Source organism: Canis lupus, chromosome 31 (assembly GCF_011100685.1).
Source record: "Canis lupus familiaris isolate Mischka breed German Shepherd chromosome 31, alternate assembly UU_Cfam_GSD_1.0, whole genome shotgun sequence".
In the NCBI taxonomy this organism is placed as follows: Eukaryota; Metazoa; Chordata; class Mammalia; order Carnivora; family Canidae; genus Canis; species Canis lupus.
Window position 1 is genome coordinate 26,405,347 of NC_049252.1, and position 13,990 is coordinate 26,419,336.

The 13,990-nt window shown below is 36.6% G+C and overlaps 1 long non-coding RNA gene across 1 annotated transcript; it reads right to left on the reverse strand.

The window, feature by feature from the left end:
* Window positions 1-1,290: 1,290 nt before the first annotated feature.
* Window positions 1,291-13,892, reverse strand: LOC111093556. The gene is made up of 5 exons (XR_005381994.1): window positions 13,640-13,892; window positions 9,413-9,450; window positions 8,683-8,774; window positions 3,077-3,187; window positions 1,291-1,392 (listed from the first exon to the last, which is right to left on the reverse strand). It is a non-coding gene; the product is annotated as an uncharacterized LOC111093556 (long non-coding RNA).
* Window positions 13,893-13,990: the final 98 nt, after the last annotated feature.

Consider the following 13,990-nt stretch of genomic DNA (forward strand, 5'->3'; position numbering starts at 1 on the left):
ATACAAATGTACAACAAGATAGAAGTCTAACTACTGACAGAATAAATTAGGAATGTCCCTTCAGGGATCCCTGGGTGGTGCAGCGGTTTGGAGCCTGCCTTTGGCCCAGGGCGTGATCCTGGAGACCCGGGATCGAATCCCACGTCGGGCTCCCGGTGCATGGAGCCTGCTTCTCCCTCTGCCTATGTCTCTGCCCCTCTCTCTCTCTCTCTGTGTGACTATCATAAATAAATAAAAATTTGAAAAAAAAAAAAGGAATGTCCCTTCAAAAAATGTGTATTGCCTGGAAATGGGCACAGGGATCCTTTGTGGGCTGGTCTTGCCCTGTTTCTTTGTCTGGGTACAAATGACATGAGTGCGTTCATTTTGTGAAAATTGATTGTGTTGCCGAACTAATGTGTACTTTTTTGCTTTCACATTATATTTCAATGCATTTTACATTTAAAAAGTCAAGGGAAGGGAATAAACTTGCAGTTCACTCCTCACTGGAGTGATTTTAGTAGATCAAGTATGTTCTTATTCATTAGCTTCTCTTAGCCCATATTTAATATGTTTAGCAATATCTCCCTGGACGTAAGTGTTCCCTATCACTAATGGTTTCAAATTAACATCTGACTATAACATTTGGTAAAATGGCTCCCGACTGCATCTATTTCCAATCTACAAAGGCCAGATACCACAAAGAACAAACACTGTATCAAGGTGATTGACAGTTTGGGCTCCAGAACCAGATTACCTGTTGAACCTAACTCTCTCAATACTACTAGTTATGGAGGTTTTCGCACACTAGCTAACCATCTTTGCAATATTTTACAATTGCACAATAGGAACAATTACAGCATTACTTTGTAGGGTCGGGGTGTGAAAAGTAAATTAGTTGATCCACTAAAGGTCTTAGAACAGTGCTTGCTCGTGGTAAGTTCTAAACGAGCACTAGCTAGCATTACTATTATATTACTATAATTATTATCCTAAATTTTGCCTCTAAATTCTGATCACAAAACATTATGCTAGTGAGGTTTATATTTGCATGATGTAAGTTATATTTTACCGAGGCCATATAAGTATGATTTCAAAGGTTAGAAGTTTTTTTTTTTTCCTCTCGTACAACATTACAAAGGTAGGCAAGGTTGATAGACAGCTCTCCCAACTCCAAAAATAGATTCCACATAGAGGCCCAAGTTAGTTGATCCTAACTTTTGCCACCTCTCAGCAAACAAGTAGCTTGCCAAAGGAATACACTACCCAGCTCATTTAAGAAAATTAAAGAAAGAGGACACATCACTTCTACTCTCATTCTATTGGTCAATACCTGGTCACATGGTCACATTTAGTTGCAAAGGAAGCTGGAAAATGTAGGCTTTAACTGGGCAACCACAGGCCAGGTAAATTCTGTTGTCATGGAAAATAAAGAGAATGGATATTGATAACCAACTAGAAGTCTTTCATAATCCCCAAAACACTGCTGTTATGCAATCTTCAGAAGTTCCAAGATAATAGACGTATCATATGAATTTATATTCCTCCCCTTCTGAGAGTCCATTAAAATGGTAGTAAAGGAATAAAACAGCCATTGATCCACAATAATAGACTGCAATAATGGGTCTGCAATAATGCAGAACTGTTCTTAGGGGCCATCATAGGATATAATGTTTCAACATATTTCTGGAAGATGGCATAACTGATGGGGAAGAAGAATAATATTAAATTCACGAGAAGAATAAAATCAAGGATGATACTGCTCTGCCTTGTAGAATATTAAGGCTGAGTATGTAATTGGAAATGTTTTCAATAACACCCCAAGTGCCAGATACATGAATGAAGAAGCTTTCAGATTATGAACTGCCCACAATAAGAGTTTTGGTTATCTATTACTAACCTTCCTCTCACCCCAACAAAAGTCAGTGGCTTAAAACCAGAGCCACTTTTTTATGCTCATGGTTTTGCAGGTCAGGAATTCAGACAGAGCACAGCAGGGATGGCCTGACTCTGCCACATGATGTCTGGAGCCTCTGCTGGGAAGATTTGAATGGCTGAGAGTGACCCAAACAGCTAGAGGGTATAATCATCTAAAGATTTCTCTACTCATTGTGTCTGCCACCTGAACTGGGATAACTCAATAATTGATCTCAGCTCACACTATCAAGAGATCATAGGACTTCTCATGGTCTTGGCTTTTTACAATAGGGCAAGTAAGGTTTCAAGAGGGAGAATTCCAAGTTGGAGTTTCTGGGGAGCAAGGGTTCCAGAGAACCAGGGTAAAAGGGCAAAATTTTTTATAATTTAGCCTCAGAAGCCACCCAGTGTCACTTTCTGTAGACTGACTTTATTTGTGGAAGCAGTCCCAATCCTATACAGGTTCAAGAGGAGGGGATATGGACCCCATGGCTTGATAAGAAAAATGTCAAAGAATTTGGGGGCTGGGTTTTAAAATAAGAACTCCTACCTGCACTGCTGTGAAATTTCAGAATGCCAAGGCAAAAAGGAAGCTCTAAATGCTTTCAGAGAAAAATGTTTTTTAAGTGACTGTGTACTTTGTGAGTACAAAGGAAAGAGAGGCAATCTGACAACAGATAGTACATCAAAAACACAGGGAGCTAAAGACAGAGAAGGAAAATTGTCTATGATGTGATAGAAAATTATTTTCAACCTATTATTTGATAACTAGTCTCTCACTCAAGTATGAAATATAATAAGTCACTGTCAGATGCACCCAATGGTTCAGAAAGTTATTCTCTACACACCCTTAGAGATTGCCTTGAGAACGTGCTCCAACTAACTGAAGGATTTAACCAAAGAGTAGAATCCTAGGATGACACCTGAGCATCAGAAAGAGCAGCAGTTTCATTTGAGCAGAAAGAAGACAGAAAATACGGAGTTCACTGGAAGAAATGGGAAAACATGCAATTCAATGAAAAAGAGACGTCAAAAATAAGATATGATAAAGGACATAGTGCAAGAAAAAAAACAAGATTAGAATGTACATGAAAAATAAAAAGCTATTTAAGAAAAGCAATATAATAGTAGTGTACTACTTGTCTCTACAAAATATCTGTAAAAATGATTATTGACTCACCAAATAATAGCAAAAAAGGAAGAACTTGTTAATGGAGTTATCCAGGAATGGGTCTTGTAAGAGAGCTAAATTTTCAGCTATCATATAGGAAGTCTATAGATAATCTTATATCTGAAAAATAAAGAATAATAGCACACTATATTAATTAAGGTTAGTGTAATAACTATTAAAGAAATAAGATAAGGTGGCTGCTTCTAGGGATCAAGCCTGGAAAGGAGCAGAGAAAATGGTTCTTACTTTATATTAAAAGTCACCCTGTGCTATTTAATTGCTTAATTTGCATGATTGCTTAGATTAAATTTTTGAATGTTTTTTTAAATGCTGATTATCATATTTTAATGTTAGTTAAAGATCAGGAAAAGACGTAAAAAAGATTTATTATTATATTATTTAAGATTATGAGCCTCAAAACACACAAATATACTCTCATAGATTTAAATTTTAATATATGACAAATGCAGAACCATAAATCAGTAAGAAAAGCATTTACTCATTTAATGCTGCCAAAATAACTGGTCAACTTTTGAAGGGGAAAAAATAACTTTACACCATAAACCATATTAAATTATAAATTGATTTGAAGTTAAATTAAAAATATCAAGCTCCCAAAACAATTTGAAAATAAGCAGAATAACTTTTGAAATGCTTTTTATGCATAAAATTGAAAAATCTCAAGAGCAAAGTTGGACTTAAAATTTTTTAACTTCTATAAATCAAATATATAACATTTAAAAGGAAACATCTACAAACCTTCATCTGTGCAGGGAGAAGAGGCACAATGCTTTACTCTGCCCTTCCTCAGAAGCAAATTTTTTAATTCCTTGGCTAACTTACTTGCACTTTATTTTTCCTTCCTGTTACATCTTAAAACACAATTTTATATATATATTCAAATGAGAAACTCAAAGTTAGGCTAATATAATATCTTATTCTCAAGGTATGTGAAGAAGGACTCTACACTTCATTCCAGTTAGGGATTTGGTATGGTTTTCTTGTGGCTGGAACAGAAAAAGATACACATGGGCCATGTCTCTGCCACCTGTACCCTGGCTTCTCTTCTCCAGTCATCCACTCCTTACTAGCAAGAGGATAATGTTTGAAATATTATCATGAAGGCCATTATTGTGAGTGGCCAGACACCATTCTTCATCACTCCACCTCTGGTCAACACCTCCCTATGTTTCAGCAGGGGAAAGGAAAGGTCAAAAAGGACTGTTAGTATTAAACCAAAGAGAAACTTATTTCATTAGAGTAACTTAAGCAATGCAATGTGTTTAGCTAGAAGATTTGTAAAGTTAAAAGTTACATGTTTATGGACACTTGGGAAAGCTCTTGGAAATGTATTAGTAGAAATATAATGTTGGCTAAGTAAATACAAAAGATTATCATTTAGCAAGACCTCTCTCTATCATTTACCAAGGCCAAGGAAAGAGACAAGATGAAGAAGCTACTGTGTATTTTCATTCTTGTGAGTGACGAAAATGTTAACTTTTGGTGAAGTGTCATAAAAGCAACATTCCATATTGAACTTACCATAAAAACAAAAACCACATGATTCTCTTAAGCTTCATTGCCTACCTCACTCTACCTTAGGAAAGCAAGTGAAAAAATGTTGGGGACAGGTTTGCAATGTAGCAAAGGGTGAGATCATGAATCTATTACAAATAAAAAGGATTATACTGCACAGCAAGTTCTAGAATATTGGACTACTCCATGTAAATAAACAAAATAATCATGAACATACATTGCCCCCTTCTCTACTTGGTATCAGCTTTCTACAGAAACCCAAGCTTTGTAAATTGGTTTGGGCTATGAATAATTTCAAGGTTTGTAGCCATAGATGTACTCTCTGGTCTTTAATGCCACCAAAGAGGAACAAGCCCACCAAAGGGATGAGAACAGAGAGGAGGAGTTCTGGCCACCATTACAGAAGGCAATGGGTTTGAGCTCACAAGAAGTATTGCTCACAATAAGCATGAATCCCTAGTGTATTGAGCTAATGCAGTCTATGCTATCTCAATAAAAGGTCAATGTCAAGGTTGGGCTTTTCATCTGTACCCAGTTCAGAGATAATTTTGTGAGAGTAATAGCATTAGCTTTTCTAATAATAATATAATAATAATACAATTTTTTTTCTAAATTGCTGAGCCATAACGCTTTTAAAAGGTTTATATTTTACAATTAAGTGTAGTTCTGCTTTACTAATTGTGTGTGAAAAATGAGGAAATTTCTTTCTAGTGTTTAAAGCTCTAAAAAGTACTTACATAATTCAACTTTCTTGATAGAAAGTTAAATAGTGCTACTTCTTTATTTGGGATGTAGTTATGATTGAGAAACAATTAAGTTGGATGACCCAGGGAAGCCCCTGTGGCCCAGCGGTTTAGCGCCACCTTCAGTCCAGGGCGTGATCCTGGAGACCCGGTATCGAGTCCTAAGTCAGGCTTCCTGCATGGAGCCTGCTTCTCCCTCTGCCTGTGTCTCCGCCTCTCTCTCCCTCTCTCTCTCTCTCTCTCTCTCTGTGTGTGTCTCCCATGAATAAATAAAAATCTTAAAACAAAAAAGTTGGATGACCCAAACACTAAACTCTTCCTTCATAAATAGTTCTTGCAATTTGCCCATTTAATTGGCTCATCATCAGTGGTTTCCTCTCAGCTATTTCAAGTTTGTGTATGAAGTACATGCTAGCCACACAACAACAAACCAGATTGGAATAACCAAAGAAGGTGTAGTGGTTTGAATAGTGGCCTTAAAATTATATGTCCAAGTCCTGACCCCCAATACTCATAAATATGGCCTTATTTGGAAATAGAGTCTATGAAGATGTAATCAAGTTAAGGATTTTAAGATGAGATCATCTTAGATTTAAGGTAGACCCTAACTCCAAGACGAATACCCTTCCTTGTAAAAGACAGCAAAAGAGAGGACACAGACACAGGGAAAGTCCAAGTGAGAGAGAAACAGAGACTGGAGATATTTCTACAAATTAAGAAATGCCAGGGGCCAACAGAGGGTAAAGAAAGGCAAGGGAAGATTTTTTTTTTTTTTTTTTTACCAGGAGCCTCCCAAGGGAGCATGACCCAGCAACACCCTAACTTTGGATTTGTGGCCTCCACAGTTGTGAGAGAATAAATTTCTGTTGTCTTCAACTATCCAAAGTGGAGTAGTTTTTTTCCAGTAGCCACAGGAAACTTCTACAGAAGGCATCATGGAGATATAACAATACTTTAAAGGATGCAAGAATAATCAGCAGGAGAAAGGAAAGGAACTAACAAAGATGTTTAGCTATGAAAGCCTGAGGCATTCTAGTTTGAATGAATTGCCCTATTCATGCAAGCAAAGGGTCAATATGTAGTGGAAAGGAAATCATGGCCTGGAAGGCATTGATTGCCAGCCTAAGAAATGTAGATTTTGTGGAGCAAAAACAATAAGTTCATATGTATGTTTTGCTTCAAGATTTATAAAGACCCTTCACATTGTATTGAAATTCTATGGCAAACTTATTAATTAGGTAGCAAGGGTATTATTATATGAATTTTATAGGTAGAAAAAGTTTTGCCTCTAGATGTTGAGAAAGAGGCTCAAGGTTATACACCTCATAAGTAGCTCTCAAAAACATAACTTTTTCACTCGAAGTTCAATGTCTTATCCATTACACCTTGATGATTTTAATAAATTATTAGAGCTCATAAAGCTTGATTATGAGATCACAACAGTGCAGTAAGAAAATTAATTTGGATAAGAGGTTATAATTATGGAAACTTATTAGCTAGCTATTATAACAGCTAGGTATGAGATAATAAGGGACCCGAGTCAAGGCGGTGTTACTGCCAATACACAAGTGTGCATGAGGGAAATGTTGAGAAAGAGCCAACATATTTTAAATAGTGTCTTCTGTCTCCCTAAATTTTGTCACATTCTCTTAAATCCTTTTCCCACTTCAAATTGTATATAAACATTATGTGCATTCATTTCTACTGGACTATAGTATGTTTCTTCCTGATTATCCATTTAGCATAATCTTCCAGCAATTTAATACATGTCTCTTTTTCCGCCAGAAGGACTAGCAACTCCTAACCTCCCTTTAATATTAGGTTGGATTTAGCCTATTTGAAATCGAACAAAAAAATCCTACTATTAAAATCGGTTGGACACACATATATACACATGGGTCAATACCTAAACATATTGTACCTATATGAGCAAAAAGCTTTCCTTGATGACATGTACCACACATATAGAAAGAACTAAAAGAAACTATTTCTGGTCTGGCAGAGCGTGAGAGAGAGTAAGTTAAGATTGAACCCTGAAATTCAAAATAACTACTTTTTTATACAGTAATTATTTAAAATATTGAGATTGGACACACCTTGAAAACTCAAAAAAAAATGGTAGCTAATATAGAAAGCCACATTCTAATAAAAATCATCCATTTCCAATTGGGTATATACACCTTAATGTATGGCTTTACAGAATGTGTTTAACAGGACCTTGGTCCTTCCAGATATTCCAGGGGGGAAAAATGCTTTAGATACGTTCCAAGCTCTATTCCACTCTTAGAGAGTCATATCGTATACTACTCTATTAAAAACTTAGATAAAATCTACAGTAGAGAAACCAAGTTAACTTTCCTTCACTCAGCATTTTTTAAATTTATTTCACTTTATATATGCCTCCCTATTATAACACTTACTTCATGCTACTTGGTTATTTATATATCTGCTTCCTCACTATATTTAAATCTTCATAAGAGAGACTGTCAAAGAGCTATCATATATTCAAAAATATTAGCTAGATGAATGAATGATTAACTGAACATTTGCTTTAAACTATAAGGTCATTTTAGCGTCCTCTGATCTTAAATGTGTAAATGATACCTCAAAAATACTGGAAACTCTCTGTTCAGTAAGTCTCTGAGGCCACCTTCCATCCCAGGGAAATATGCAAACTTAGGAGATAAAATGAGAAAATAAAGCCATCAAGTAAGAAATAAAAGAAGGAAAGGAGTAGGTGGAGAATCTAATCATAATTCTAAACCATCAATTTTTCCCTTGACCTTGAGAAGACCAGTCAGCAGCTTTGAGAAATCACTCACTTGATAGGCTCTACACAAAAATAAGTTCTCTGAAGAAAAAGAATCAGGAAACTATTCTAAAATGCCAAAGGTTTGGGGTTGTTTTGCAAAGGGGTTATTTGGCATTCAAATGTCACATTTCACTTTGAAAGGCCCAAAACTACCCATCAAAGTATTACATAGCTCAGTCAGCACTATTCACTCATAAATGCAGCTTGCCTTTCCAATTGCCATTGCACCAGAGATATAGGCAGCCTTGAGAGCCATTCAAAGAGAACATGGTTTAGACATGCTAATTTAGCAGTACCTGTGGAATGGCCTTAACTTTGAATCTGAGAAGAATTTGATCAACCAGCCTGTCTCTGACTCTTCATATTACACAGTGTAGAAGATAGAACAATTTAATGATTCATCAAAATTTTGCTGCACTGGCTCTTGTGCAAATCAAATGGATATTTCTATTTTATCTTAAGATTGGTGTAACTGTCTTGGTCTTTTCACTGTTACCTTCCATTACAGGAAGCATAGAATCTACCTTGCTGGCTGACTTCCCGGAGTCACCCAGTTGTAGCTCCTCATCGGTGTTTTCCAAAATACTTTCAGAAAATGATCATCCTGCCAGATGTTCTGCAATAAAAGGTTTCATTTTTTTTAAAAAAAAAAAGAAGTAATAAAGAAAAGAAAATAGGTTAATTAGATGGATAATAGATAGTTAATAGATGAACACCTGCATCATATGGCTCTCTCTAGTAGAGATTCACAGCACATTGTAGCAATATTAAAAATCTGAAAGGAATGAATAAACAAACCATGCAAAAGTAATTGAATCTGAACTTCTCAAACATTTGCCCAACAGACTCCTTTTTTCCATTCTAAAATTAACACGATATCAAACAAGACTTCCACTGAATTTTGCAGAAAAAAGCATGGAATCCCAGTTACATTTGAGTTTCAGATAAGCAACAAAATTTTAATATAAGTATGTCCTGGTACTTGTCCCAAATGGGCATGCCAATACTAAAAAAATTACTTAAAAAAGACTAAGGCTATATGACCCAGCAATTGCATTACTGGGTATTTACCCCAAAGATACAGATGTGGTGAAACACTGGGACACCTGTACCCTAATGTTTAGGTAGCAATGTCCACAATAGCCAAACTGTGGAAGGAGACTTGATGTCCTTCAATAGATGAATGGATAAAGAAAATGTGGTCTATGTATACAATGGAATATTACTCAGTCATTAGAAAGGACAAATACCCACCATTTGCTTCAGTGTGGTTGGAACTGGAAGGTATTATGCTGAGTGAAGTAAGTCATTCAGAGAAGGACAATCATCATATGGTTTCACTCAAATGGGGAATATAAGAAATAGTAAAAGGGATTATAAGGGAAAGGAAAGAAAATGAGTGAGAAAAATTAGAGAGGGAGACAAATCTTGAGACTCCTAGTTCTGGGAAACGAACAAAGGGTTGCAGAAAAGGAGGTGGGCAGGGGGACGGGGTAACTGGGTGACGGGCACTGAGGAAGGCACATGATGAGATGAGAACTGGGTGTTATACTATATGTTGGCAAATCAAACTTCAATTAAAAAAAAAAGACTAAGGCTAGATGTACAGATAATTAGACACAGTGGAGGATGAAGAGCATAGGGAAGATGTCCTGGGTGGGTAAGGACAACAAGCTACAACAGAATCTTCAGCTTGACCAATTTGTTACTGGTCAGTTGTATGTCCATTTAGTCTTATTACACCTTCATATGCCCCTGAGGACTATTGAGGGTCATGTCAAACAGGATAGGCCGAACATCAAGAAGAGTTGGTCAGCCTTTGTGTTGGATAGTTGGCTAAGTCCTCTGGAGTACAGCAGCTCCCTAAGTGTACACTGACGCTAGATGTGGATGCCACATCTAGGGTGGCCAGGTTTACCAAATGAAAATATACAATCCCGGGGTGTCAAGGTGGTTTGGTTGGTTGAGCAGCTGACTCTTCATTTGGGCTCAGGTCATGATCTCAGGGTGGTGGAATTAAATCCTGCATCAGACTCTGCACTCAATTCAGTCTGCTTGACATTCTCTCTCTCTCTCTCCTCCTGCCCCTCCCCCTGCTCACATGCTGGCTAAATAAAGTCATATGTGTATATATATATGACTCCCAGTTACATTTGAATTTGAGATAAACTACAAGTGTATGAAGCTCTTGTTGAAGAATATAGAAACTAACAGTGGTGCCATTGCACATGATACTCCTGGATAGACTACTTGCAGGATAACTCGACAAGAAAGGAGAATGAATAAGAAGCCACAAAATCTTCATATTTCTTTAAAAAAAAATCAGAAGGCATTTAGTGGATCTATTACTAACTATGTTTATTGGACAAGAAAGTCCTTCCCTTTCTATTTCCTCATTTTTAAATAACGGAGTTGTATGTAACTCTGGAAGTCTCTTCTAGCACTGACATCTCTCAGAAAATAGTTAAACAATGAAAACAGGGGCCAAAATGGAGGACTAGATAATTTCAGATAATGTTATGTAGTTTATGCTAACTAGAGGGAAATAGAATAGTGTTTCGTTTACGGAACTGTTGCTGGGCCAATTTCCATTTTATTTCAAGTTAGAAACATCTCAATTATTCCCACTCATTGTAGCCATTATGAGAATTAACTCCTTTTAAATGAGCACTAATTGTTTACATTCAATTTTTGTCTAGAAGGATTTTCCTTGGATTTAAAAAAAAAAAATGTCTCCTAGAAAGACAGATCCTTAAATCTGTTGCTACAAGCAACCCCTGACTATATTAGATTACTGCTCAAACATCCCTTCCATAAAGGGATATTTTCCTGCAACAGGTCTCCTCTGATAGACAGATGGAAATGGAAGTCTAATTCAGATTTTTCACAACTTTCTGGGTACCTGCAATGAGTCAGACTTCCATATTACACTCTTCATTCTTATAACCACATGATGAAATGTTGCAGACACAGGGTCTCTGTTCACCAAACCCATTTTCTCTTCCTTTTTCACCCACATCTGGACCATATGAACAAATTCTTTGCACTTTAGTGTAGTCATATGACTTGGAACTTGCCAATGGAGTGTGAACATAAGTATTCTTTTATATATAAGAAACATAAATATAAATATATGTGTATGTGTGTATATATATATATATCTATATATATATAACATATATTTACATATTTCTATTGGTTCTATTTTTTTGGAGAACCACAACGAATATAGTATATCAAATATTAATTAGACTTTCAATTATAGAAATGAATATCCCAAAACTCAAACATTATACTCTTCTTATGATTACTGAGCATTTATTAAGTACTCTGCTGGGAATTATGAATGCTAGGCTAGCAAGCCTAAACAGCATTCATTAGGCAGTAAGCATGTTTTGATATTTTTTAGTACAAAAGTGACATTATCAGAGTTGTGCCTTGATTGTATTATGAGTTGCTTTCTATTTCCAAACATTTCTATGTTGCTGTCCTAACCTCTAGGACTTTAGAACGTGACCTTGTTTGGAAATAGATAGGATCATTGCAGATATAATTAGTTAAGATGAGGTCATACTTGAGTAGAGTGGGCCCCTAGCTCAGCATAACTGGTGTCCTTATCTAAAGAGGAAATTTGGACACAGACACAGACACATACACACACGAGGAGAATGGCACATGAAGATGAAGACAGATATCAGGGTCCTTCTAAAAGCCAAGGGACACCCAAGATTGCTAGCAAACCACCAGAACCTCAGGAAGAGGAATAGAACAGATTCTCCCTCACAGCCTCAGTGGGAACAAACCCTGCTGACACCTGATCTCAGATACCTAGTTTCCAGACCGGGAGACAATCAGTTTCTATTGTTCAAACTCCCCAGTTTCTGGTGTTTCGTTATGGCAGCCCTGGTGAGCTAATACTGACAGATCTGTTAGAGCTCTCCAGAAAGGACATAGAAATGCTAAAATCTCTTATGAGCTTAATTCTCTACTGTAGTGTAAGTCACGACTGCCCACAGCAGGCTGAGGTAGAGGAAATGCTGAGGAAACAAAGAATTGTTACATCCCTTAGGAATTAAATGTGTGGGGATCCCTGGGTGGCTCAGTGGTTTAGCACCTGCCTTTGGCCCAGGGCATGATCCTGGAGACCCAGGATCGAGTCCCCTGTCAGGCTCCCTGCATGGAGCCTGCTTCTCCCTCTGCCTGTGTCTCTGCCTCTCACTCTCTCTCTCTGTCTCTCATGAATAAATAAATAAAATGTTTAAAAAAAAAAAAAAGGAATTAAATGTGTGAAGTTAGGGGAAAGAGAAGTAAAACACAGTCATGGGATTTCCATCCTGGTTAACTTGGAAGATAGTGGCAGCATTAACCAAGAGGCAAGAATTAATATAATGAGAAGTTTTTGTAAAAGAGTATCTCATTTGAGTGATAGGTCTTCTCTGCCACGCTGCAATTGATGTGTTCTCAAGAAAACTTGTATTAAAACGTTTGTTGGAAAAAATAAAATAAAAAAATAAATAAAATAAAATAAAATAAATAAAATAAAATAAAAATAAAATAAAATAAAATAAAATAAAACGTTTGTTGGAAAAGGTGGTTTAGTGGAACTCAACTTTCAGATCCAAGCTAATAAAGTCACTTTTTCTGAAGGAATTTTAATAGAAAACTGTTTCATGGTAGAAAGTCTGTAGCTATGAAACCAGCACACCTCTAAATAAATCCTACCCTGACCACACTCAGTTTTTGCTCAAGATGATCACCAGCCTTTCTCACAGTCACCAGGACTACCATTAGCACAATTCTTACACAATTCTTAGTGTTGTCCCTTTTATCATCCATTTCCATAATAAAGCACAGAACAACTTCCATAAAGCCTTCATATTTGCTTATAATAGCTCTTGGCCTGTGCTAATGGGAGCTGGTTCCTGATCACAACTGTTATATAATCTGAAATATGCAACACAAATTATATCCCCAATTAATGTTACATTATGACCAATCTGAGTTTTGAAAATTTCTTTTAATTTTACTATAAAGCATATTTCTGGAAATGTCTAGCAGGCAGTTAGGTATAGGAAAATAGAGCATATAAAAGAAGTTGGAGCTAGTGATCCTAATAAATAAAGATCTTGACCCCGTGAAAGCTAGTACAAAGCCCTTCAGATATGAAAGCATTTATAAATTCTTAAGCAGGAGTGGTAGTTTCCAAAAAATATAAAGAGACCAAGCAGATATTCTAGCAGAGCCTACCTTCTCTAAAAGGCAGAGTGCTGTTTTAGAGGGCACTAGTCTTAGTCCACATCCCAGTTTGTCAACCTTTTATTCTTGCCATTTGATCGATTACCAGCACATTCCCTTGACTTTCACAAGTTTATGTCTCCTGGATTTATAGCCAAATGTCCCAGGGGTTGGTTGTATTCTCAGCTTTTATCATAGTTGTAATATTAATAAGCATCATATATGAAAAAAGGTGAAAAAACCTACCCTTTTCAAAGAACCTACTTATGTAATACAGCACCTTGCTAAGCAATGATAAGCATTTGTAGAGGAAGATACAGAAGAAAATATCAAAGTTCTACAGAAATTACTCAAGCTTAGCTATGAACTTCATGAGGGCAAGAATCCCAGAGGTTTTCTTTACCACCACATAGCCAAACTCAGCACAGAAGCTGGAATACTAGAGGTTTGGGATTTGAGGAAAGAAGGGTGGGATGGAGGAGGGGAAGAAGGGAAGGAAAGGTTTGCTTCTGAACTGAATATGATAATGTTCCAGAGACAATGGCCCAGGAACTTCTTAATGTCTAAAATTCCATTTTAAGTTGTTTCCCTCACTAA